This window comes from Enhydra lutris, unplaced genomic scaffold, assembly GCF_002288905.1.
Source record: "Enhydra lutris kenyoni isolate GAN:26980312 unplaced genomic scaffold, ASM228890v2 scaffoldscaffold21, whole genome shotgun sequence".
Lineage (NCBI taxonomy): Eukaryota > Metazoa > Chordata > Mammalia > Carnivora > Mustelidae > Enhydra > Enhydra lutris.
In genome coordinates this window covers 19,717,351-19,740,496 of record NW_019154105.1, presented here as the reverse complement: position 1 = coordinate 19,740,496, position 23,146 = coordinate 19,717,351, and positions in this window count along the sequence as shown.

Here is a 23,146-nt window from a genome sequence, read left to right as displayed (position 1 = left end):
CCTGCCCCCATCTCTTTTTCTCTTAATTTCTTTTCACCATCCTCTTACCCTCACGTTCCCTGGTTGATTTGTCGCGCTGGCCACAGCAGGATACCCTCTTTGCCCATCAGGAGTCATGGTGACTTAGAAATCATGGTAACAGAGATGTTGAAATTGGGAGCTCTACCAGGGATGGCTGCCCCCAAGAAGGAGGGTGAATCCTTATAGCCTATGATAGCCAAATGCTGAGAGGTCTCATCAGCCATGAAGTTGTTGATATAGGAGTTCCACCTGGACACAGCACTGCTAATAGAGGTGCTTTCAGCACTGCTGCTGAGCCATGGGTGGGCTCTGGGGATTCAGGCTAAGCATTTACATGTAAAACAATTATTGATAGGTATATAGTTATTGCCATCTATTGATTGTTTTCTGGTTGTTTTATAGTTGTTTTCTGTTCCTTTCTTCTCTTTCTCTCTTTCCTTGTGATTGATGACTTTCTTTAGTGTTATTCTTGGCTTTCTTTCTCTTTATTTTTTGTGTGTCTGTTATAGCCTTTTGGTTTGTGGTACCATGAAGTTCATACATGACATCCTAAGTATATAACAGTCTAAATTAAGTAGATGGTTACTTAGGTACAAACACATTCTAAAAGAACTTCATTTTTACTTCTACCTCCAAAGTTTGTGCCTATGTTGTCATATTTTACATTTTTTTATATTGTGTGTTCCCTTAACTAAGTTTAGATAATTTGATTTTACTATTTTTGTCTTTTAACCTTTATAACCTTTTAACCTTTATACTCATTTAGAGGTGATTCTTCTACTTCTTTACTCATGATATTTTTATTTCTCATAAATTTGATGAAATGATCTTGTATATTGTCATCTCCTGTGTAGACTATGTGCACCTGGTGACTTTGGCTGGCTGGCTAGAGCTGTGGTTGTTGTGGGCTGGTGTTCCTGGGTACTCTGTGTTAGGGCTGCTCTGGTGGGATGGCTGGAGCTAAAGTGCGCATGGACTAGAACAGTCCTACAACTTTGCAGAAGACACCATCACCAGACACCTGAAGCTAAAGTGATTGCAAGCCAAGGTGTCTTGGGGTTCTTTGTGCACAGGGCAACGTAGCCAGATAGCTGAAGCTGAAGTAGATGAAAGGCAAGGTTTCTTGGAGTGCTTCATGTATGGGACCCACTGATGGTGTGGCCGGGGCTCAAGTGGGCATCAGCCAGGGGATCATAGGGTGCATTGCACAGGGATTGCCTTGGTGGGGTGGCTGGAGCCAAGTTGAGTGTGGGCTGGAGGGTGGGTCTCAGGGAACTCTCTGCAGCAGGCACCCTGAAGGGCAGCTGGAGCCAGAATAGTATGGGCCTCTATGTTACAGGGTCTTTGTGTCTATATCAACTTAGCAAGACAACTGGTGCTATACTGAGCACTGACCGGAGTGTCCTTGTGTATGCTACTTGGGGCTGCCTTGGCTGGGGTTTCTGTAAGTCAGGAGCCCAGGGCTCACTAAGGCAGTAGTCCAGCTAGGGTGCCCAGACCTTGCTCGTGTCCATGCTATCAAGATGCAGGTAAACATAAACCATTGTACTCACTAGTCCCTCAGACCTGGTGAGATTTTCTAGCAGCTCCCAGCTGTTTGGCAGGGTTCTAGGGCTGATTCCTTTATATTCTACTTGTCCTTTTAAACCTTAGATCCTTTTGTGTGCCCCAGACCAGAAAAAACTGCTTCTAGTCCCACTGCAGTTCACAGAATCAGAGGTGTAGGCTCCCTTTGTTTTGTGCCTCCGTGTCTCCATCTCTCCATGTCTCCATCTCCATTCTCTCTCATTCTTTGTTTGGTCCCTCTATCTTTTTTTGTGCAAAAGCCATGCAAGTTAGCCCTCAGTTCTTCTTCAGAAAGAATGGCTCTATAAGTAGATGTAAATTGGATATGTCCACAGAGGAGGTAAGTTAAGGGTCTTCCTATATCTCCATCTTAGACCAGAACTCCCCATCCAAAAATATTTTATTTTTATTTCGGTTTTTGTTATTGTTAGAGAGAGAGAAGGAGAGGCGTGGGGGGAGCAGAGGGAGAGGGAGAGGGAGAGAGAGAATCTTAAGTAGGCTTCATGCATAGCACAAAGCCCTATGAGGGGCTCCAACTCACAATAGTATTTTAATAGGTAGCTTTAAAATGTCTGTGTGAAAGACTTTTCTGAATGTTTACTTTATTAATTTCTCATTTTACATTTTTATCAGGAAGTATTTGTAACTTTTCTATAGCATAGAATTTAATATTGCTTCAAAATGTAATACATAGGTAAATTTTTTGTCAGTGTTCTATGTGTACTTGAGCTCTTATACATATTCTCTCTCACAGGATATAATATTTATTTTTGTTTTTGCCTCAAATCCTTTTTATTAATTTTTTTCAGTGTACTAAAATTCATTGTTTATGCACCATACCCAGTGCTCAATGCAATACCTGCCTTCCTTAATACCCACCACCAGGCTCACCCAAACCCCCACCCCTCTACCCTCCAGAATGCTCAGTTTGTTTTTCAGCGTCCACAGTCCCTCATGGTTTGTCTCTCCCTCTGATTTCCCCCAACTCACTTCTCTCCATCTGCCAATGTCCTCCGTGTTATTCCTTATGCTCCACAAATAAGTGAAACTATATGATAATTGACTCTCTCTGTTTGACTTATTTCACTCAACATAATCTCCACCAGTCCCGTCCATATTGATACAAAAGTTGGGTACATCCTTTCTGATGGAGGCATAATACTCCATTGTATACATGGAACATATCTTCTTTATCCATTTGTCTGTTGAAGGGCATCTTGGCTCTTTCCACAGTTTGGCGACTGTGACCATTGCTTCTATGAACATTGGGGTACAGATGACCCTTCTTTCCACTACATCTGTATCTTTGAGGTAAATACCCAGTAGTGCAATTGCAGGGTCATAGGGTAGCTCTATTTTTAATTTCTTAAGGATTCTCCACACTGTTTTCCAAAATGGCTGTACCAAATTGCATTTCCACCAACAGTGTAAGAGTGTTCCCCTTTCTCTACATTATCTCCATCACTTGTTGTTTACTGTTTTTTTGATTTTGGCCATTCTGACTGGTGTAAGGTGGTATCTCAATGTGGTTTTGATTTGAATCTCCCTGTTGGCTAATGACAATGAACACTGTTTCATGTGTCTGTTAGCCATTTGTATGTCTTCGTTGGAGAAGTGTTTTTAATGTCTTTCGCCCATTTTTTGATGCGAATATCTGTTTTGTGTGTATTGAGTTTGAGAAGTTCTTTATAGACCCTGGATATCAGCCCTTTGTCTGTAGTGTCATTTGTGAATATCTTCTCCCATTTGGTGAGTTGCCTCTTTGTTTTGTTGACTATTTCCTTTGCTGTGCAGAAGCTTTTGATCTTGATGAAGTCCCAAGAGTTCATTTTCACTTGTGTTTTGCCTTTGGAGACATGTCTTTTTTTTTTTTTTTTTAAGATTTTATTTGTTTATTTGACAGGCAGAGATCACAAGTAGGCAGAGAGGCAGGCAGAGAGAGGAAGGGAAGCAGGCTCTCTGCTCAGTAGAGCCAATGCAGGGCTCGATCCCAGGACCCTGGGATCATGACCTAAGCCAAAGGCAGAGGCTTTAACCCACTGAGCCACCCAAGTGCCCTGGAGACATGTCTTGAAAGAAGTTGCTGTGGCTGATGTTGAAGAGGTTATTGCTTGTGGCAAAGAGATTACTGTCTATGTTCTCCTCTCAGATTTTGATAGATTCCTGCCTCACATGGAGGTCTTTATCCATTTCAAGTTTATCTTTATGGTGTAAGAGAATGGTCAAGTTTCAATCTTCAATACATAGCTGTACAATTTCCCCAGCACCATTTATTGAAGTGACTTTTTCCCACGAGATATTTTTTCCTGCTTTGTCAAAGATTATTTGACCATAGAGTTGAGGGTCCATATCTGGGCTCTCTACTCAGTTCCACTGGTCTATGTGTCTTTTTTTGTGTCAGTACCATGCTGTCTTGGTGATCACAGCTTTGTAGTAAAGCTTGAAATCAGGCAATGTGAGGCCCCCAGTTTTGTTTTTCCTTTTCAACATTTCCTTAGCAATTCAGGGTCTCTTTTGGTTGCATACAAATTTTAGGATTGTTTGTTCCAGCTCTTTGAAAAATGCCAGTGGAATTTTGATTGGGATGGTACTGAAAGTACAGATTGCTCTAGGTAGTATAGACATTTTAACAATGTTTATTCTTCTGATCAATGAGCATGGAATGGTCTTCCATCTTTTTGTGTTTCTTCAATTCCTTTCATGAGTGTTCTGTAGTTCCTTGAGTACAGATCCTTTACCTCTTTGGTTAGGTTTATCCCCAGTTATCTTATGGTTCTTGGTGCTATAGTAAATGGAATCAAATCTCTAATTTCCCTTTCTATATTTTCATTGTTAGTGTGTAAGAAAACAACTGATATCTGTACATTGATTTTTTATCCTGACACATTACTGAATTGCTATATGAGTTCTGGTAGTTTGGGGGTGGAGTCTTTTGGGTTTTCCATACAAAGTATCATGTCATCTGTGAAGAAGGAGAGTTTGACTTCTTCTTTGCCAATTGGAATACCTTTTATTTCTTTTTGTTGTCTGATTGCTGTTGCTAGGACTTCTAATACTATGTTGAACAACAGTGGTGAGAGTGGACATCCTTGTCATGGTCCTGATCTCAAAGGGAAGGCTGTCAGCTTTTCCCCATTGAGGATGATATTCACTGCGGGTTTTATGAAGTTGAGGAATGTTCCCTCAATCCCTATATTTTGAAGGGTTTGAATCAGGATCGGATACTGTACCTTGTCAAATGCTTTTTCTGCATCAATTGAGAAGACCATGTGGTTCTTTTCTCTTCTCTTAGGATTCATTCTGTCCCATTCATTGATTTGTGAATGTTGAACCACCCTTACGTCTCATGGATAAATCCCACATGGTCATGGTTATAATCTTTTTAATATACTGTTGGATCTTATTAACTAGGATCTTGTTGAGAATCTTAGTATCCATATTCATCAGGGATATTGGTCTGAAATTCTCCTTTTTAATGGGGTCTTTGCCTGGTTTGGGGATCAGGATAATGCTGGCTTCATAGAAAGAGTCTGGAAGTTTTCCTTCTGTTTCTATTTTTTTGAAACAGTTTCAGGAGAACAGGTATTATTTCTTCTTTGAATGTTTGGTAGAATTCTCCAGGGAATCCATCAGGTCCTGGGCTCTTGCTTTTTGGGAGGTTTTTGATTACTGCTTGAATCTCGTTACTAGATATTGGTCTATTCAGGTTGTCAATTTCTTCCTAATTCAGTTTTGGAAGTTTATAGGTTTCCAGGAATGCATCCATTTCATCTAGGTTGCTTAACTTATTTGCATAAAACTGTTGATAATAATTTCTGATGAGTTTTTCTATTTCATTGGTGTTAGTTGTGATCTCTCCCTTTTCATGCATAATTTTATTAATTTGGGTCCTCTCTTCTTTTGGATTAGTTTAGAAAGTGGTTTATTGATCTTATTCTTTCAAAAAATTGCTTCTAATTTCGTTGATTTGTTGTACTGTATCTCTAGTTTCTATCTCATTGATCCCTGCTCTAATCTTGATTATTTCCCTTCTTGTATATGGGGTTGGCTTAATTTGTTGTTGATTTTCCAGTTTTTTTGTTTTTTTTTTAAGATTTTATTTATTTATTTGATAGACAAAGATCACAAGTAGGCAGAAAGGCAGGCAGAGAGAGAGAAAGGGAAGCAGGCTATCTGCCGAGCAGAGAGCCCGATGTGGGGCTCGACCCCAGGACCCTGAGATCATGACCTGAGCCGAAGGCAGAGGCTTTAACCCACTGAGCCACCCAGGCACCCCGATTTTCCAGTTCTTTAAGGTGTAAAGAGAGCTGATATATTCTGGATTTATCAATTTTTTGAGGGAGGCTTGGATGGCTATATATTTCCCCCTTAAAACCACTTTTGCCGTAACCCATAGGTTATGGACCAATGAGTCTTCATTCTCACTGGTTTCCATGAATTGTTTAAGTTCTTCTTTGATTTCCTGGTTGACCCAAACATGCTTAAGCATGGTGGTCTTTGCCTTCCAATTTTTGAATTCCTTCCAAACTTTGTCTTGTGATTGAGTTCCAGTTTCAAAGCATTGTGGTCTGAGAATATGCAGGGAATAATCTCAATCTTTTGGTATTGGTTGAGCCCTGATTTGGACCCAGTATGTGGTCTATTCTGGAGAAAGTTCCTTGTGCACTCAAGAAGAATGAGTATTTTGTTGTTTTAAAGTGGAATGTTCTGTATATATCTATGAGTCCATCTGGTCCAATGTCTCATTCAAAGCTCTTGTTTCTTTATTGATTTTTCTGCTTGAATGATCTATTACTGAGAGTGGCATGTTAAAGGCCCCTTCTATTAATGTATTCATATCAGTATGACTCTTTATCTTGATTAACCATTGTTTTATGTAGTTGGCTGCTCCCATATTGGGGGTATAAATATTTACAATTGTTAGATCTTCTTGGTGGATAGACCCATTAAGAATGATGTAGTGTCCTTCTTTATCTCTGACTACAGCCTTTAGTTTAAAATCTAATTTATCTGATATGAGAATCTTTACCCAGGCTTTCTTTTGAGGCCCGTTGGTATGAAAGATGCTTTTCCATTCCTTCACTTTCAGTCTGAATGTATCTTTAGGGTCCAAATGGGTCTCTTGTAGACAACATATGGACAGATCCTGTGGTTTTATCCAATCTGCAACCCTGTGCTGTTTTATGGGAGTGTTTAGGCTGTTCACATTGAGAGTGATTATTGAAGGAGACGTTTTTATTGACATCATGTTGCCTGTGAAGTCCTTGTTTCTATAAATTGTCTCTGTAAATTTCTGTTCTATGTCATTCTTGGGTTCTTTTTTTTTTTTTTTAAGTCTTTGTGGCTTCTTAAAATTTATTTATTTTTTTGTTTTAGACAAGGATGTTATACATCCTGCTTTTCTTTTAAGATATTATATATTTACATATTTATTTGTCAGAGAGAAGAGAGAGAGAGCACACAAGCAGGCAGAGTGGCAGGCAGAGGCAGGAGAGAAGCAGGCTCCCTGCCAAGGAAGGAGCCTGATGTGGGACTCGATCCCAGGACCCTGGGATCATGACCTGATTTGAAGGCAGTGGCTTAACCGACTGAGCCACCCAGGCATCCCAAATTCTTTCTTCTTTTTTTTTTTTAAGATTTTATTTATTTATTTGACAGAGAGAGATCACAAGTAGACAGAGAGGCAGGCAGAGAGAGAGAGAGAGAGAGAGGGAAGCAGGCTCCCTGCCGAGCAGAGAACCCAATGCGGGACTCAATCCCAGGACCCTGAGATCATGACCTGAGCCGAAGGCAGCGGCTTAACCCACTGAGCCACCCAGGTGCCCTCAAATTCTTTCTTCTTTTATAGGAACCCCCCTCTTAGTATTTCTTGTAGTTTCAGCTTGGTGGTCACATACTCTTAAACCTTGCCAGTCTTGCAAGCTCTCTATCTCTTCATCCATTTTGAATGTCAGCCTTGCTGGATAAAGTATTCTTGGCTGCATGTTTTTCTCATTTAGTGCCCTGAGTATGTCTTTCCAGCCCTTGTCCAAAACCTATGGGTTACAGCAAAGTTGGTCCTAGGGGGAAATATATAGTCGTCCAAGCCTCCCTCAAAAAAATTGAAAAATCCAGTCCTGTGGACAGGTCTGACATTATTCTGATGGACCTTCCTCTGTATATGAGGAATATATTCCCCCCTAGATGCCCTCAGAAGCTCTTGTCTAAAATTATGATTGTAAATCTCACAATCAAGTTCCTCAGGTTCTTTCTAAATTCGTTGATCTTTGGGGGGTGTTATTTCTGCCTCTAGGAGATGAACACTGGTTCCAATCCCCAGACTGGGAAATTTTCATTTAGAATTTGTTCAACTATATCTTCCAGTCTTCTCTCTTTCTCCACCCTCTTTGGGATCCCAATAATTCTGACGTCAGAATGTTTCATGGGGTCATTTATTTCCCTAATTCTGTTTCATGTCTTCTAAGTTGTTTCTTCCATGCCTCCTCCTGATCCTTTTTCTCTATCAGTTTGTCCTCTAGATCACTAATTCTATCTTCTGCCTTGGTTACCCTAGCTGTTAGAGTATTTAGATTAGATTGGATCTCATTGATAGCATTTTTAACTTCTTCCTGGGCAGCTTTCACTTCTGCCCTTAGCGACTCTGTATTGTCACTAATGGTTTTCTCCAACCTAGCCATTGCCTGCATAACTGTTACCCTGAATTCCCTTTTGGACATACTATTTATGTCCATATCCAAAGTTCTGATGGAGAAGGTACAATCTCTGAATTTTCCTGTTTGGTGATCCTCCTCTTTGTCATTTTGGTGAGAGGTGGATGTATAGCTGAATATATCAACCATGATCCAGGCAAGGTACACCCTGAAATGCTTTGGAGCAATCAGAAGTTACCACCAAAAAGAAAGAAAAAAGAAAAAGAGAGAAAGAGAATGAGAAAGAGAGAAAAAAAAGGGGGGGGAGAAAACCCAGCCAGAATGAGCCCCAAAAGATTTATAAGGTATATAAACAAAAATGGACAAAAATACTGACAAAAGTAAATAACAGGAATAAAAATGAACCCAGCCAAAATGAACCTCAAGTATAAGATTTATATAATACCAGAACAAAAACAAATACACAGAAACACTGGCAGAGAAAAAGATGGGAGGGTGGTTATAAATCCTCAATGTGGATGAGGAAGGTTATTTTGATTCTTCCTGGGTGCATCTTGATATCTTTGTTAAAGGACTCAATTTTCCAGAGATAAAGGGAGATTAAAACTGGTTTATATATAAGGGTAGTATTGATTAGGGAAAGAGGATTACCTTGAAGCTTATATCCATATATATTTTTTAAAAAATAGAAAAGAAAAAGAAATACACAGGTATATGTAGGAAAAAAAAGTTCAAGTTAAGAGGTTATTATGGAATATGTTGTATTAAACAACTAGTTGTAATGGTAAGTAGGTTAAAGATATTAAAAGAACTAGAATTGTGAGAACGAATTAAAAATAAAAGTTGTATCTATGAAATATACATGTTTTAGGGCAATACTTGGGAGCTTAATATATTGTTTTCCCCTGATGTTGGAGTTTTACAGTTTTATGGGGACCCTGTGGTGGTTGTCTTCTCGTTCTTTTGTCTTGCTTTCTGGGGGAGGGGCCTGCCACATTTTTTTCAGTCAGTCTTGCTTGGATTGAGTCCTTCTGCCCCCTATCAAGGGGCTGGGCTCTGTGGAAACCAGTTTTTCAGGCTTTTGTTCTCTGGAGTGTTTTGTTCTTGGGTGGCTTTTGGTGGCTTTTCCGAAGTTTAGTAGAAAGCAAACTGCACCCAGACCTCCACCTCAGAGAGAAGCCTCAGTCTGCTCCCCTCTGGGTGGTCCAGAACACATAGAACCCCCTCTGCAAATTCTGCTGAGCCATGCAACCTCCCACAAGCAGTGCACATCCTCAGCCACTGTTTCAGGGGTCATCCAAAGTGCCCACTTGTCTCTGCACCCCTGCCCCACTAAAACCGCAAGTGATATTGGTTCAGGGAACTCACTTCTGGTGGCAGCTTTTGCAGGGCCTGCTGTCTAGGGTCCAGACCTCACAGTTGCACAGGTTGCCAAGAGATCCCAACCAGAGATCATGCTGAGTTCCTTCAGATCCAGGCTGGGAGTGTTCAGACCCTCAGCCAGTCCTAGAGACTACCAGCTAGTGCCCACACGGAGCTTTCTCAGGTGCAGGCAGGAAGTGGGTCAGACCCCAGTCACACAGTGCTCACAGAGTGCAAAAGGCTGTATTTCTATAGAATACAGGCTGGCACCCACACCAGACTCCCTCATGCAGGGACAGGAGTGTGCCCAGCCGAGCAGTGGTACAAGCTGTGCAACCCCAGTGACTCAGGGACCAGGAACTGGAGATTCCACCATACTCTCTCTGGCTTGGGTGGTTACCAGCGGTGGCCATCCTGGGTCTGTGGGCTTAGGCCCGTCCCATGATCGCATGATTCCACCAGTTGCCCCTTAAGATTTTTTGCTCTCTTTGAGTGCTTTTAACCAGACTCCAAGTTAATACTGGTCACCAATCACAGGACACTTTCGTATTGGGGTATTATTTTCCAATGGGTTGCTTCTGGTGGCTCTTTCCCCCTTCTGTTTATCCTCTGATATCTTCAGTCCAAGCGTTCTCATTCTGCCTTACCTCTCCACTGGAGTCTTCTGCCCCTGGAGAGATCCAGACATGTATAATCCTACATCTCAGGCTGAATTCATGGGTGTTCAGAGTGTCATAGTAGATAATTAGCTTGCTTTAGGGGACCGGTTGAAACACCGTCTCCTACTTCTCCACCATCTTGCCCCTCCTCCCTCCTATAGGGTATAATATTTGAGACACTACCTTAAAATCTACTTTAAGGATATGTTGTTGATGAATTTATGTCCATATTGTTTGGTACATGTGACCTGCATTTAACTGTGAGTGAGTTAAGTTCCTATTAGTGTGTTTCTGTTCATTTCTTCTTGAATTTCTTGTTTCTGATTATTATTACTATCTTATTTTGTGAACTGGGGCTTTCAGAATCTCAAGCTATCTTATTTGACATATTTTTTTTTATCCTAAATTTCTGAGTTTGATATCTAGAACACAACCTCTAATTTCTTGATGTTTAAATCTTTTTTCCAGAATACATTTGCCCTTTTAATTTTTAGCCTTCATGAGTCCTTTAATCACAGGTAGGTTTCTTATATACAACACAGAGCTGAATTGTGTGTGCCAACTTGCAAATCTTTTTAGTAAGTGAGTGAAATTCATTTATACTTATTTATATGATTTATACATTTTGTTCCAACACTGCCATTTTATTACATTACATTTATGTATGCAGATGTAAGTATTATCCAGTTTAATTCCTTAGCTTTCTTCTTAATTCCTTTTGATGTGTAGATTGTCATTATATAATATTTATTTTACATTCTTTTGCTTTCTTTCGTTTTTCTTCCAAGTATTCTAATATATGTATTATAGACTTTCTTAGCCCTATACTATGCAAAAATGTCTTTTTCCCTGACCTTTATATTATTCTCTATTTCATACTCATATTCCTGTGGATTTTCAAGAACATCCTCAATTTCCCTCATTAAATTTAAGTGAGCATATCATCTCTTTGGTGGTTGTAATTTAGCCATCATTTTTAAAATAATATGGTATGTTTGTTCAACATTTTTCCTGAATTTGATTAATTCTTGTTTTATATTTTTCTGGCTTTTTATACATTTATGTTCTGTTTTGTTTTTTTTTTTTTAATTTTATTTATTTACTTTTAAAGTATTCTCTGCACCCATGTGGAGCTCAAACTCATAACCCTGAGATCAAGAGTTGGCTGTTCTTCTGACAGAGCCAGCTAGGCATCCCCTATGTTCTGTTTTTTAATTCCTAATTTAAGACATTTATATTTGAAAATTCTTATTGAAGTATATTTTATTCAGTTTAGAATGCTGTGATGTAGTTTTTTTCAGTCCTCTATTTGTGACTGGGGGGAAATTTTCATAATTTGAAATATTTTTATTCTAGTCTTCTAGTTTCCCTCTTTCTGAAGCATTGTATGAATCATGTTTTCCACTTTCTGTTCATTTCCTAATTTTATTTACCTTTGGACGAACTATAACTGTTGTATGCATTCACAGGTGCAAGTATGGGAGACTAACAAAGCTTTTTAGATCAAGACTGCCCTCTTCCATTGGTGTAGTAACTTGCAGTTTATTTATAGTGCTCTTTTACTTAGGGGTGGGGGAGGATAGGTTCAAAAACAGCACCCAAATATATCCATGTCATAATCCCCAGAACCTATATTACCTTATATGGAAAAGGGTTTTGTGATTAAGGCCCTTTGAGAAGGGAAGATTATCTTGGGTTATAAGAGTTGATCCAATGTAATCACAATGGTTCTTGTAAGAGGAACACAGGACGAATCAGATATTTAAAAAAAAAAATGTAATGATGGAAGGAGAATTTTTTAGTGATGCACTTTGAAGATGAGGAGAATGTTTGCAAGCTAAGGTCATTGGAACCACTAGAAGCTTAAAATGCCAAGAGACAGATTCTCCCCTAAAGCCTCCAGAAAACAAACAAACAAACAAACAAACAAACAGTCCTATAATACTTTTGGCTAATCCCTTGACTTTAGCCTAGTGAGAATGATTTCAGACTTCTAGTCTCAAGAACTGTAAGAAAAAAGATTTGGTTGTTTTAAGCCACCAAGTTATGATAATGTTATAGTACCAATACAGTGGGAAACAAATAAAAGGTGTGACTTACAAATATGTAGTCTTCTGCATTTCAGCAGGATAATTTCTTTTCCTGTTTTCTTCTTTATCTTTACAACCAAATCTCCAAAAGATGCTTCCTCCTTCCAAGTTATCCCCTATTCCACAGAAGTGATGTCTTATAATACTGTTCCTTGGGCCGCACAACATTTAACCTTCTTCTTTATAAGTTCCTCAGGACAGAATCATTCTATGTGACATCAGATTTGTTTTCAATATTTACCATTGAGGATACAATCTGTTTTTCTGAGTGAATGTACCTGTGATTCACTATGCTTAGGTGTGGGATTGAGTGTTTATTTTCCATATGGACAGGTAGTTTGAAGTTCACAGTGTTCTCCATCTCGTAGTCATGATAAAAGTTCTGAGCTATGATTTTTTTTTTAGTGTGGGGGATTTTAATTTAGGTTATTACCATTATTCTGTGATAAACCAGAAATCTAGGTATAATCTACATATTGCTTCATATGAATGATGACAGTTTTGCTATATTAAATGAGAATTTATATATACATATATGTATAATTATTCTATTGGTTGTAATTGAAAATGATACACTTGGATCTCCATCAATATATGAAAAGTTATTTCTGCTTAATACTTGATCAGATAACAATAGTAGTAAGCAATACTACTTTTTTCTCCCTTTTTACCACCCACATTCTGTCAGCTACACATCTACTTTCATTTTTACATTGCCATGGTGACAATCATTTACCTTCTGTTCTCTAATAACTTACTTTTTCCTGAGGTTGCTATAAAATTTCGTTCCTAGAAATTTATGTCTTTAGAAGTTAATGAAACTTATTCAATATCAATTCAGGTTTTGAGTTAAAATGATATTTCTTTATCCACTGGAAAACCAAAAGTCTGGCCCTCTGAAGTGACATTGTACCTAGAATCAAGATCAAATGAAAATGTGTTATTCTTTTTAAGTGATGCCACATTTTAGAAAATTACTCCTTCTTGTACATAGTTCTTCTAAACCCTTCGTTTTTCTTATCATATCCTCATCTTTCCTTTAGCTCCTGCTATTGGTTTTCCCTGTGTCATGCATTGTTCATACTGCTTTTTTTACAAGAATACATTTAATTATTTTACAATAACCCTATTATCCCAATTGCACATATGGAGAAATGAAAGTACAGAGGTTTTGAATGTAACCTAGATACAGAATTGATGGTCTTAATGAACACTTCTATTCTGACTCTAAATCACATAATCTATAAGTCTCCCTTTGCCTTTCACACTGAACCCCTCCCCAGAAAGCCTCCTCTTAGATCTCTCACTCTTGCCATTCTGATCTGTAATGCTTACAATATAAGCCAGATGACATTGCTGTCCTTTAACTCCTTTGCCTTCATTATATTGCACTTCTTAATTAGATCCAGAACTAATTATTGACCAGTGCTACTGTACACCTGCTGGCATCCTGATGGTCTGTGCCTGTACTCTACAAATACATTTGATTTATTTCTTAATTTTCCTGGGCTATATCTCCCAAAATAGTTTCCTAAGAAGGAGTATATGTCAGGTGAAAGTATTAAGTCCATAATGTTTTAAGAATATCTTTATGATACCCTGGCAATTAATTTATTATTGAGGTGAGAGTTATAGGTAAAAATTTCTGTTTCCTTATGATTTTTTAAAAAATATTGCTATAGGACCAGTCAAAAAAATCAATTTTATGTCCTATTTAGAGTTAAATCTGCTAAAGCCAACATTTGTTTTTCTTAAATATCCCAATAGAATAAAAACTAGACATGAGACTGATATTTTTCTGATAGAAAAGTGTAAACTTTTTTATAGACCCAAGTAAGTTTAACACAGTTCATTAACTTATTTTCTTACAATAATCTATAGATTAAGTGAACAATAACAGGTAGATGCTGGCTGTAGCCATTCCCCAACTCACCATCATTTGCTCCCTGGCCACAGAACAAAAATCCATATATTAAAAATATAAACAGCTTCAACTTTTTAAAACATATCTCTTATTTCCAAATATGTCCTCAAAATCCTGGATCATCCTCTGAAAAATACATCAGATACTTCTCTATCATTAACAATATTGCCCCTTTATCTTCTAATTCCCTATCCACCCCCACCAAAAAAATAAAACAATCTTACTCTACCCAGGAGGAAAATACCCACATGACAAAGTCTGAACTTGAAATTTTATACTTTTAGATAGATACGCAGAAGTACATTGATTACACTAGAATTTTGCAAAGGAGGAGTTATCAGTCTTGAGGATATTACAATAAATAGAAGTGCTTATGGTTTCAACTTGTTTCAGAAGGTAATTCCAGTTAGAAAGCACATCCAAAATAACTTCTTTACTGTAACAGATACATAATAGCCTATTCCTTTGCCTTCTGAGGACCTGAAAATGATAAACCACTCAATTCTTAAAAGTGAAGTGTTGCTCCATTTGTACTGACTACAAGATTTTAATGATGCTGCTGTTTAAGCACTTGTCTCCAATGGAAATATTGTGAAGGAAAATTACTCTAGGTAAATTTTCTGAGAACATTCATTAGTTTTCTTGTGATTTATACTTTATTCATACGTGTACCATGCTTGAATACTGTTGACAAATCTGTGGAAAGACTGTGTTTTTGTTTTCAGTATGATAAAATAAAATTCTTTCTTGGTTATAGAAATATGTACACCAGCAATTGTAATGTTTAAACTATTAGAACACTGCAAAATGCATACATTAAAATGAAATGTTAGCCGTAGTACTTTTTGGGGGACATCTGTACTTTTTCTAAATAGTACATTATTTTAAAACTGTCTGTTTCAAGGTAAAAAAAAATGTTTAGATTATCACTGGTAGTCTCTTTCAGAACCACATTACATAAAGACATACACTAACATATTTTAAACAAAAACTAAACACAGAACACATTCACATTTTTTAGAAGTAGTATGTATTCACCAAACTATCCATCTTCAAAGGTCATATCCCAGCATTTTTTTCCCACAGAGATGGTTCTTTGAATAGTGTATCTTAATAAATTGATCACTTAATTTGCCAAATCATCATGAATCTAGATAAATCCTCAAATATAACATTTCTAAACAAAAAATACTGGCTCCAACTTTGAAAACTTTGTCCCCCAATTCTGCATGTGGCTACTCCTTTTGAGCAATTTTTTTCCATATTATGAGATAAAACACCTTAATCTTGAAAATTATTCTAGTGCTTTGTGCACTGATATAAAAGATACATGTTCTAGATTGAATCACAATTTAACCAAAGATTTTTAATTACGCTTTAAATAGTATTTCTTAAGTAGTAAAGCTTTGTGTTTTGCCATGTGGAGAAATCATTTTCCTTAGCAATGATTTTTTTAAGATAAAATTGACCTATAACATTAGTTTCAGGTATATGACATAATTTAATGTTTGTATATACTGTGAAATGATCAGCACAAAAAACAAGTTAATATTCATCACCACACAGTTACTATTTTTTCTTATGGTAAGAAATTTTAAGACCTATGCTCTTAGAAATTTTTAAATGTATAATTCAAGATTGTTAAATGTCGTCATATGCCATAAATTATATCATCATGGGTAATTTATTTTATAATTTTGTACTTTTTGACACTTTTTACTCATTACCTATTCCCTACTTCTGGCAACCAACAATCTCTGTGCTATACCTTTAAGTGTGAGCATTTCACTTTGTTTTGTTTTTGATTTTTAGATTCTACATATAAATGAGATCATACAGCATTTGTCTTTCTCTGACTTCTTTCACTTAGCATAGTGACATAAGTTTCATCCATATTTTAACAAATGGCAAGATTTACTTCTTTTTCATGCCAAAGTAGTACTCCATTGTACATATATAGCATATATCCTTTGTCCATTTATCTATCAATGGACACTTAGGGTTTTTTCCATCTCTTGGCTATTGCTGAAATGAAAATGGGGGAATATATAACTTTTGGGATTAGTAGTTTGATTTCATTTCCTTTGGATAAATACCACTGAAGTGGAATTGCTAGATCATATGGTAGTTCTCTTCTCTCTCTTTTTTTTTTTTTTAGTGGAACTTTTCGTATTGTTTTCCATGCTGGCTGCACCAATACACATTCCCACCAACAGTACACAAGAGTTCCCTTTTCTCTACATCTTCTTCAAAACCTGTCATCTGTTGTTCTGTTGTCTTTTCTGTAGTAGCCATTCTAACAGGTGTGAGGTGATATTTCCCTATAGTTTTGATTCACATTTCCCTAATGATCAATGATGTTGAGCACCCTTTCATGAGCCAGTTGGCCATCTGTATGTCTCCTATGGAAAATGTCTATTTAGATCCTCTGCTGAACTTTATTTATATTGTTTGTTTTTGCTTTTGAGTTGTAGGAGTTCCTTACATATTTTGCATATAAACACCTTATCGCATATATAATTTTCAAATCTACTTAGTTGGTTACATTTCCATTTTGTTGATATTTTCCTTTGCTATGAAGACGTTTTTTAGTTTGATATGATCCCACTTGTCTATTTTTGCTTTTGCCTTTGCTTTTGGTGTCAAATTAAAAAAATTAATAATAATCACCAAGACAGATGTCAAGGAGTTTAATGCCTATGTTTTCTTCTAGGGGTTTTATAGTTTCAGGTCTTATGTTTAACATTTGAGTTAATTGTTATGTATGATGTAAGAAAGTGTCCCAGTTTCATTATTTAAATGTGGCTGTCCAGTTTTCCCAACATTATTTATTGAAGAGATTGTCCTTTTCCCATTATATATTTCTGGCTCCTTTGTCATAAAATAACAATGTATGCATGGGTTTATTTTAGGAGTCTCTATTCTGTTCCAGTACCATACTGTTTTGATTATTACAGCTTTATAATACACCTTAAGGTCAAGAAGATCCTTCAGCTTTGTTCTTCTTTCTCAAAATGTCTTTTGCTATTAAGATCTCCTGGGGTTCCATACACATTTCAGGATAGTTTTTGTTTTTGTTTTTGTTTTGTGAAAAATTTCATTCAAATTTTGATAGGGAATGCACTGAATCTGTATATTGCTCTGAATTATAGGGAAATTTTAAGAGTAGTAATTATTACAACCCGTGAGTATGGAATATCTTTTAATTTATTTGTGTTGTCTTCACTTTCTTTCATCAATGTCACATAAGTTCAGTGTATAGGTATTTCACCTCCTTGGTTAAATTTATTCCTAAGTATTTTATTCTTTTTGATGCAATGGGAATGTTTTCTTTATCTCTCTGTTTATCTTTATCTCTCTTATTAGTGTATAGACACACAGATGAGTTATGTGAATATATTGTTCATCCTGCAACTTTACTGAAGTTATTTATAAGTTCTAATAGACTTTTAGTGGAGTCTTTAGGGATTTTTATGCATTATAGCATGTCACCTGCAAATAGTTGAAGTTTTAATTCTTTCTGACTTAGATGCCTTTTATTTCCTTCTTTTCCTTAATTCCTTTATGACTTCTAAAAGTACTTGAATAAAAGTAGCAAGAGTGGACATCTTTGTCTTGTTCTTCATCATAGAAGAAAAGCTTTCGCTCTTCACCATTGAGTATTGTTACCTATGTCATATAGGCCATTATTATTGTGAGATAGTTTCCCTCTATAGCCAGAAAGCTCTCAAAAGTTGAGAGTTTTATCATAAATCTATGTTGAATTTTGTCATATGCTTTTTCTGCATCTATTGAAATAATCATATAATTTTATCCTTCATTTTGTTAATATGATGTATCACATTGATTTGTTGGATTTGAACCATCCTCTCATCCCTGGAATAAATTCTATTTAATCATGGTGAACAATCCTTTTAATATTTTATTGCATTCGGTTTCCAAATATTTTGTTTGGAATTTTTCATCTAAATTCATTTGGGATATTGGCTTGTAATTTTATTTTATTATGGTTGTCTGGTTTTGGTATCAGAGTAATGCTGTCCTCATAATATGTGTTTGAAAGTATCTCCTCCTCTTCTATTTTCAAAAGAGTTTAAGAAGGATCAATATTAATTCTTATTTAAATGTTTAGTAGAATTCACCAGTGAAGCCATCTAGTCCTAGATTTTGTTTCTTGGGGGTTTTTTGATTACTGATACAATCTCCTAATAATCATTCTGTTTAGATTTTCAATGTATTCTTTATTCAGTCTTGGTAAGTTGTATGTTTCTGGGAATTCTGTAAAGTTGTCTAATTTTTTGGTGTATAATTGTCCATACTGTTCTCCTATGATCCTTTGCATTTCTGTAGTATCAATTATAACATCTTTTATTTGATTTTATTTGAGTCCTCTCTTTTTTTCCTTGGGAAGTCTAACTAAAGGTTTGTTAATTTTATTTATCTTTTCAAAGAATCATTCTTTATTGGTCTTTTCTATTGCCTCTTTAGTTTCTATTTCATCTTGTTCCTGGTATTTGCTATTTCCTTTCTCCTACTAACTTTGGGACTTAGTGTTCTCTTTCTATTTTCTTGAGGTGTAAAGTTGTTTATTTGAGATTTTTCTTGTTTCTTGAAGTAAATATTTACTGCTATGAACTTCCCTCTTAGAATTGCTTTTGCTGAATCTCATAAGTTTCAGTATTTCTAGATTCATTTATCTCAAAGTATCTTTTGATACTTTTTTGATTTATTCTTTGATCTAATAGTTTAGTAGCATGATGTTTAAAATCTATATATTTGTGACTTTTCCAATTTTCCTGTAATTGATTTCTTTTAAATATTTATTTTATTTTAGAGAGAGGATTTCCTTTAAAGATTTATTTCATTTCAGAGAGAGAGAGGGAGCATGGGGGAAAAGGGGTTGCAGGAGAGAGAGTCTTAACCAGACTCTACATTGAGTATGGAACCCTACACTGGGCTCCATCTCACCATTAAGATCATTACCTAAGCTGAAACTAAGAGTTTGATGTTTAACTGACTGTACCCCCTAGGTGTCCCCTCTTGTAATTGATTTCTAGTTTCATACTATTGTGGTCAGAAAAGGTGCTTAATATGATTTCTATCTCCTGCTATTTATTAAGTCTTGTTTTGTGGTCTAACATTTGGTCTATCCTAGAGAATGTTCCATGTTCACTTAAAGAATGTGTATTTCTGTTGCTTTGGGATGCCGTGTTCTATATTTGTCTTTTAAGTCTACCTGTTCTAACATATCATTTAAAGCCAATTTTTTTTGACAATTTTCCGTTTGGATGATCTATCCATTGATGAAAGTGGGTTAATTCCTCTCTCATATCATCTATCATTATTTTATTGCTGTTTATTTCTCCTTTTAGGTCTGTTAATGTTTGCCTTATATATTTAGAATCTCCTATTTTGGGTGCAGAAATATTTATAAATGTCATATCTTCTTGCTCGATTGTCTCTTTACCATCAAGAAAGGACCTTCTTTGTGTCTTAATTACAGTTTTTGTCTTAAAATCTACTTTTGCTATAGCTACCCTTGCTTTGTTTTGGTTTCAATTGCATGAAATATGTTTTTCTTTCCCTTTCCCTTTCAGTCTGTGTGTGTCCCTAGATATGAAGTGAATTCCCTGTAGGCAGCATACATGGGTCTTGTTCTTTTATCCATTCAGCCACTCCATCTTTTGATTGAAGAATTTAATTAATTTATACTTAAATTAACTACTGATATGTATGTATATTGTTATTTTGTTAAGTGTTTCCTGGATCTTTTATAATTCTTCAGTATCTTGGTTTTTTCTCTTGCTCACTTTCTTTGTGACTTGATTTTCTTTACTTGTATGCTGAGATTCCTTGTTTTCCTTTTGTACTTTTATTATAGATTTTTGCTCTATGATTACCATAAGGCTTATATAAACCTAATTATAATAGTCTATTTTAAGTCAATAAGTTTGAACAGATTCTAAAGCTCTACATTTTTATACCCTCCCCACACATAAATATTTTTGATGTCACAATTTACATATTTTTATCATGGGTATCCATTAACAAATTATTGTAATTCAATGCTGCCCTAGATCTTGATTGTCTGTCAAACCTTTGTGGTTGTCCAAGCAGTCTACTTCACTTTTGGTGTCTCCCAGTAGCTGAGAGTGTGCTAAAACCTGTGTCCCAAAGGGGAGTATCTGAGCCTTTACCTTCATTCAGGCTGATTGGAAACCAGACTCTCAGACAGCAGCTTTTAAAGTATGCAAATATAGCTCTTTCAGAAGAAGACTAGAAGATGACCATTTTTGTCTGCTTCCTCAACACTGAGCTCTGGGTTGTTAACTAATCAAGGACTGTGTCTTTTTTTGCTACCATCCCATTTAACTAGCCCCACTGACCACCAGGGTCAGATAATCAAGGGGTGTCCACTGGGCAGCAGACACAAAAACTGAGGTATAAGCCATAACAATTGGGACATCAAACACATGCACATATTCCTCTTTGGGAGATACTGGCTCTCTGAAGCACAATAGAGGGATAGAACAAATAGCAGCCACCCTGTATCCCAGTGGAGAAGCTTATACTCAGCCTTTAGATGTGTGCTTAATTAGAAGCCTGACTCTCAGTTCGCAACTGTAAAAATAAGCTAATAAGGCTCTTTCACAGAAAGTCTAGGTTCTTCATTCTGTTGTACCTCTACTGTGCCCTGGGGTGGTAACCATTTAAAAACTCTCCATTTGTTAAAGTTCTGTGGGGCCCATGAACATAAGCCCCACTAACAACCAGAGCCAGTGATGCAGAGATGTCCCCTGAATGACAGCCACAAAAATTGGAGGTCCAAACAAGACTGAAAACTTCTTTCCAGGAGATACAAGCAAGCTGTAATGAGGAAAATACACAGATGGCACCCACTTTCTTCCATCTTTGAAATCTATTTTGTTAGGTCCTAATATGCCTGCCCACAGGCCTTTATGCGAAAAGGCTTATTTATTGATTTTAAAGTCTGGGAGCCTCCCAATCAGCTGCCATTGTGCTGGTCCCTGGGATAGGTGAGGTTATGTGTGTCAGTCCTTTAAGAATCATTTTTCAATTTACTATAGTCTCATGCGTCTTAAAGATATACGTCCCATTGGCTTTCAAAGCTGGAGGTATTGGGGACTCATCTGTCAGGTTCAGATCTTAAATGATTGGGTGTCACTGTGGGGTTCACTCCTCAAGGAGAAGTTCAAGTTTGTGAGTTCTCTCCAGATTTGGTTCACCATACTGGGGCAAGCTTGTGGCTTAGCCTCCCCTACCTGCTTCAATGTAGGTTTTTTTCTCATTCACATAATGAGTAAGAGTTGCTCAGCTGGTTTGGAGTTTTTGCTCAGAGGAAATTATTCCATGTAGTAGCTGAAGATTGGTGCATTCATGGGAGGAGGTGAGTTCAGCATCCTCCTATGTCATTAATTTGGACTGGAACCGCCCTGCCCACAATGTTTTATTCAAAATAAGCAATCATGTATTAAATATATTCAAGATAAGAATTTCTTCTTTTTCAGTGTTTAATTTTATCATAAAAATAAATTTATATAATGTATAAGAGTCAAGTGTGTTTATTAGGCCATATCTTTTTGCCTCATTAAAGGCATTTTTTTTAAAGATTTTATTTATTTATTTGACAGACAGAGATTACAAGTAGGCAGAGAGGCAGGCAGAGAGAGAGAGAGAGGAAGCAGGCTCCCTGCTGAGCAGAGAGCCCGACGTGGGGCTCGATCCCAGGACTCTGAGATCATGACCTGAGCCGAAGGCAGAGGCTTTAACCCACTGAGCCACCCAGGTACCCCACATTAAAGGCATTTTTAAAATCATGTGGATGTCCAAATATTTGTCTTCTCTACCTAAATAGGTAAAAATTTAACAGAAAGAGATTACTGTATATTCTTATCTACAACCTCAAGTTTCTATCATGGTGTTTCCAATAAATAATTTACAAAGATATTTTTTAAACCAGCCATATTATCTAGTTAGATGGATTATATTATTTTAATATGCTGATAATACAACCTAATTGTGTTCTCTAGAAAAATGATTATTAATTTGTAGTAGTGAAGGAGTAAGAATATCATTCATTGCCCTTAAAATATAATAAAGCTTTTTAGGGAAATGCAACTATGCACATGTGTACAAAATTTGCACACATCTTCTGGGATTCATACATACTGAACTCTAAGAGTGTGTTTGAAAAATGTTATCAGGGATTGCAGTTTGGTAGACCTGAGGGTGAGGAGAAGAAGAAACATCATAATATCTGTAGATTTTCCTGATGCTGCAAATAATAAACATTTTGGAAATGAATACTATAAGGCCATAGGTCTTGTCATCATCAGATGATTTAATGACATACTGCAGGTTTTCTAGAAGTACAAAATAGGAATAATGTTCCCTGAATTTCCTAGTATAGCCTCCCTTGAAAAGATGAAATTTATATTTTGCTCTTTAATAGTTGATTAAGTGATCTCAATTTGAAACAATTTTATATAAGTTGATGAAAGAAAACTTTAGTGTGTTTCCATTCATCAAAACTGAATAAAGTAGTCAGTCTCATTGTAACTGACTTTTGACAAGTGAAAAGATGCATGAAAATTGATTATAATGAAGAGACAAAAGTGAACTGTGAAAAGGAACACAGAAAAGTCATTAAGATGTCTGCAGATTGAACAAAATATCAGCCAATGTTAATAATCTAAAGTTCTGTCCTTATAGCTAAGATTTCAACCTTAGGAAAATAAGTCATACTCTATTAAAATTTTATGAATAGACAGATGGTGGTCTTGATATCAAATCTGATAGAGGGGGAGGAGTCAAGATGGCGGAGAAGTAGCAGGCTGAGACTACTTCAGGTAG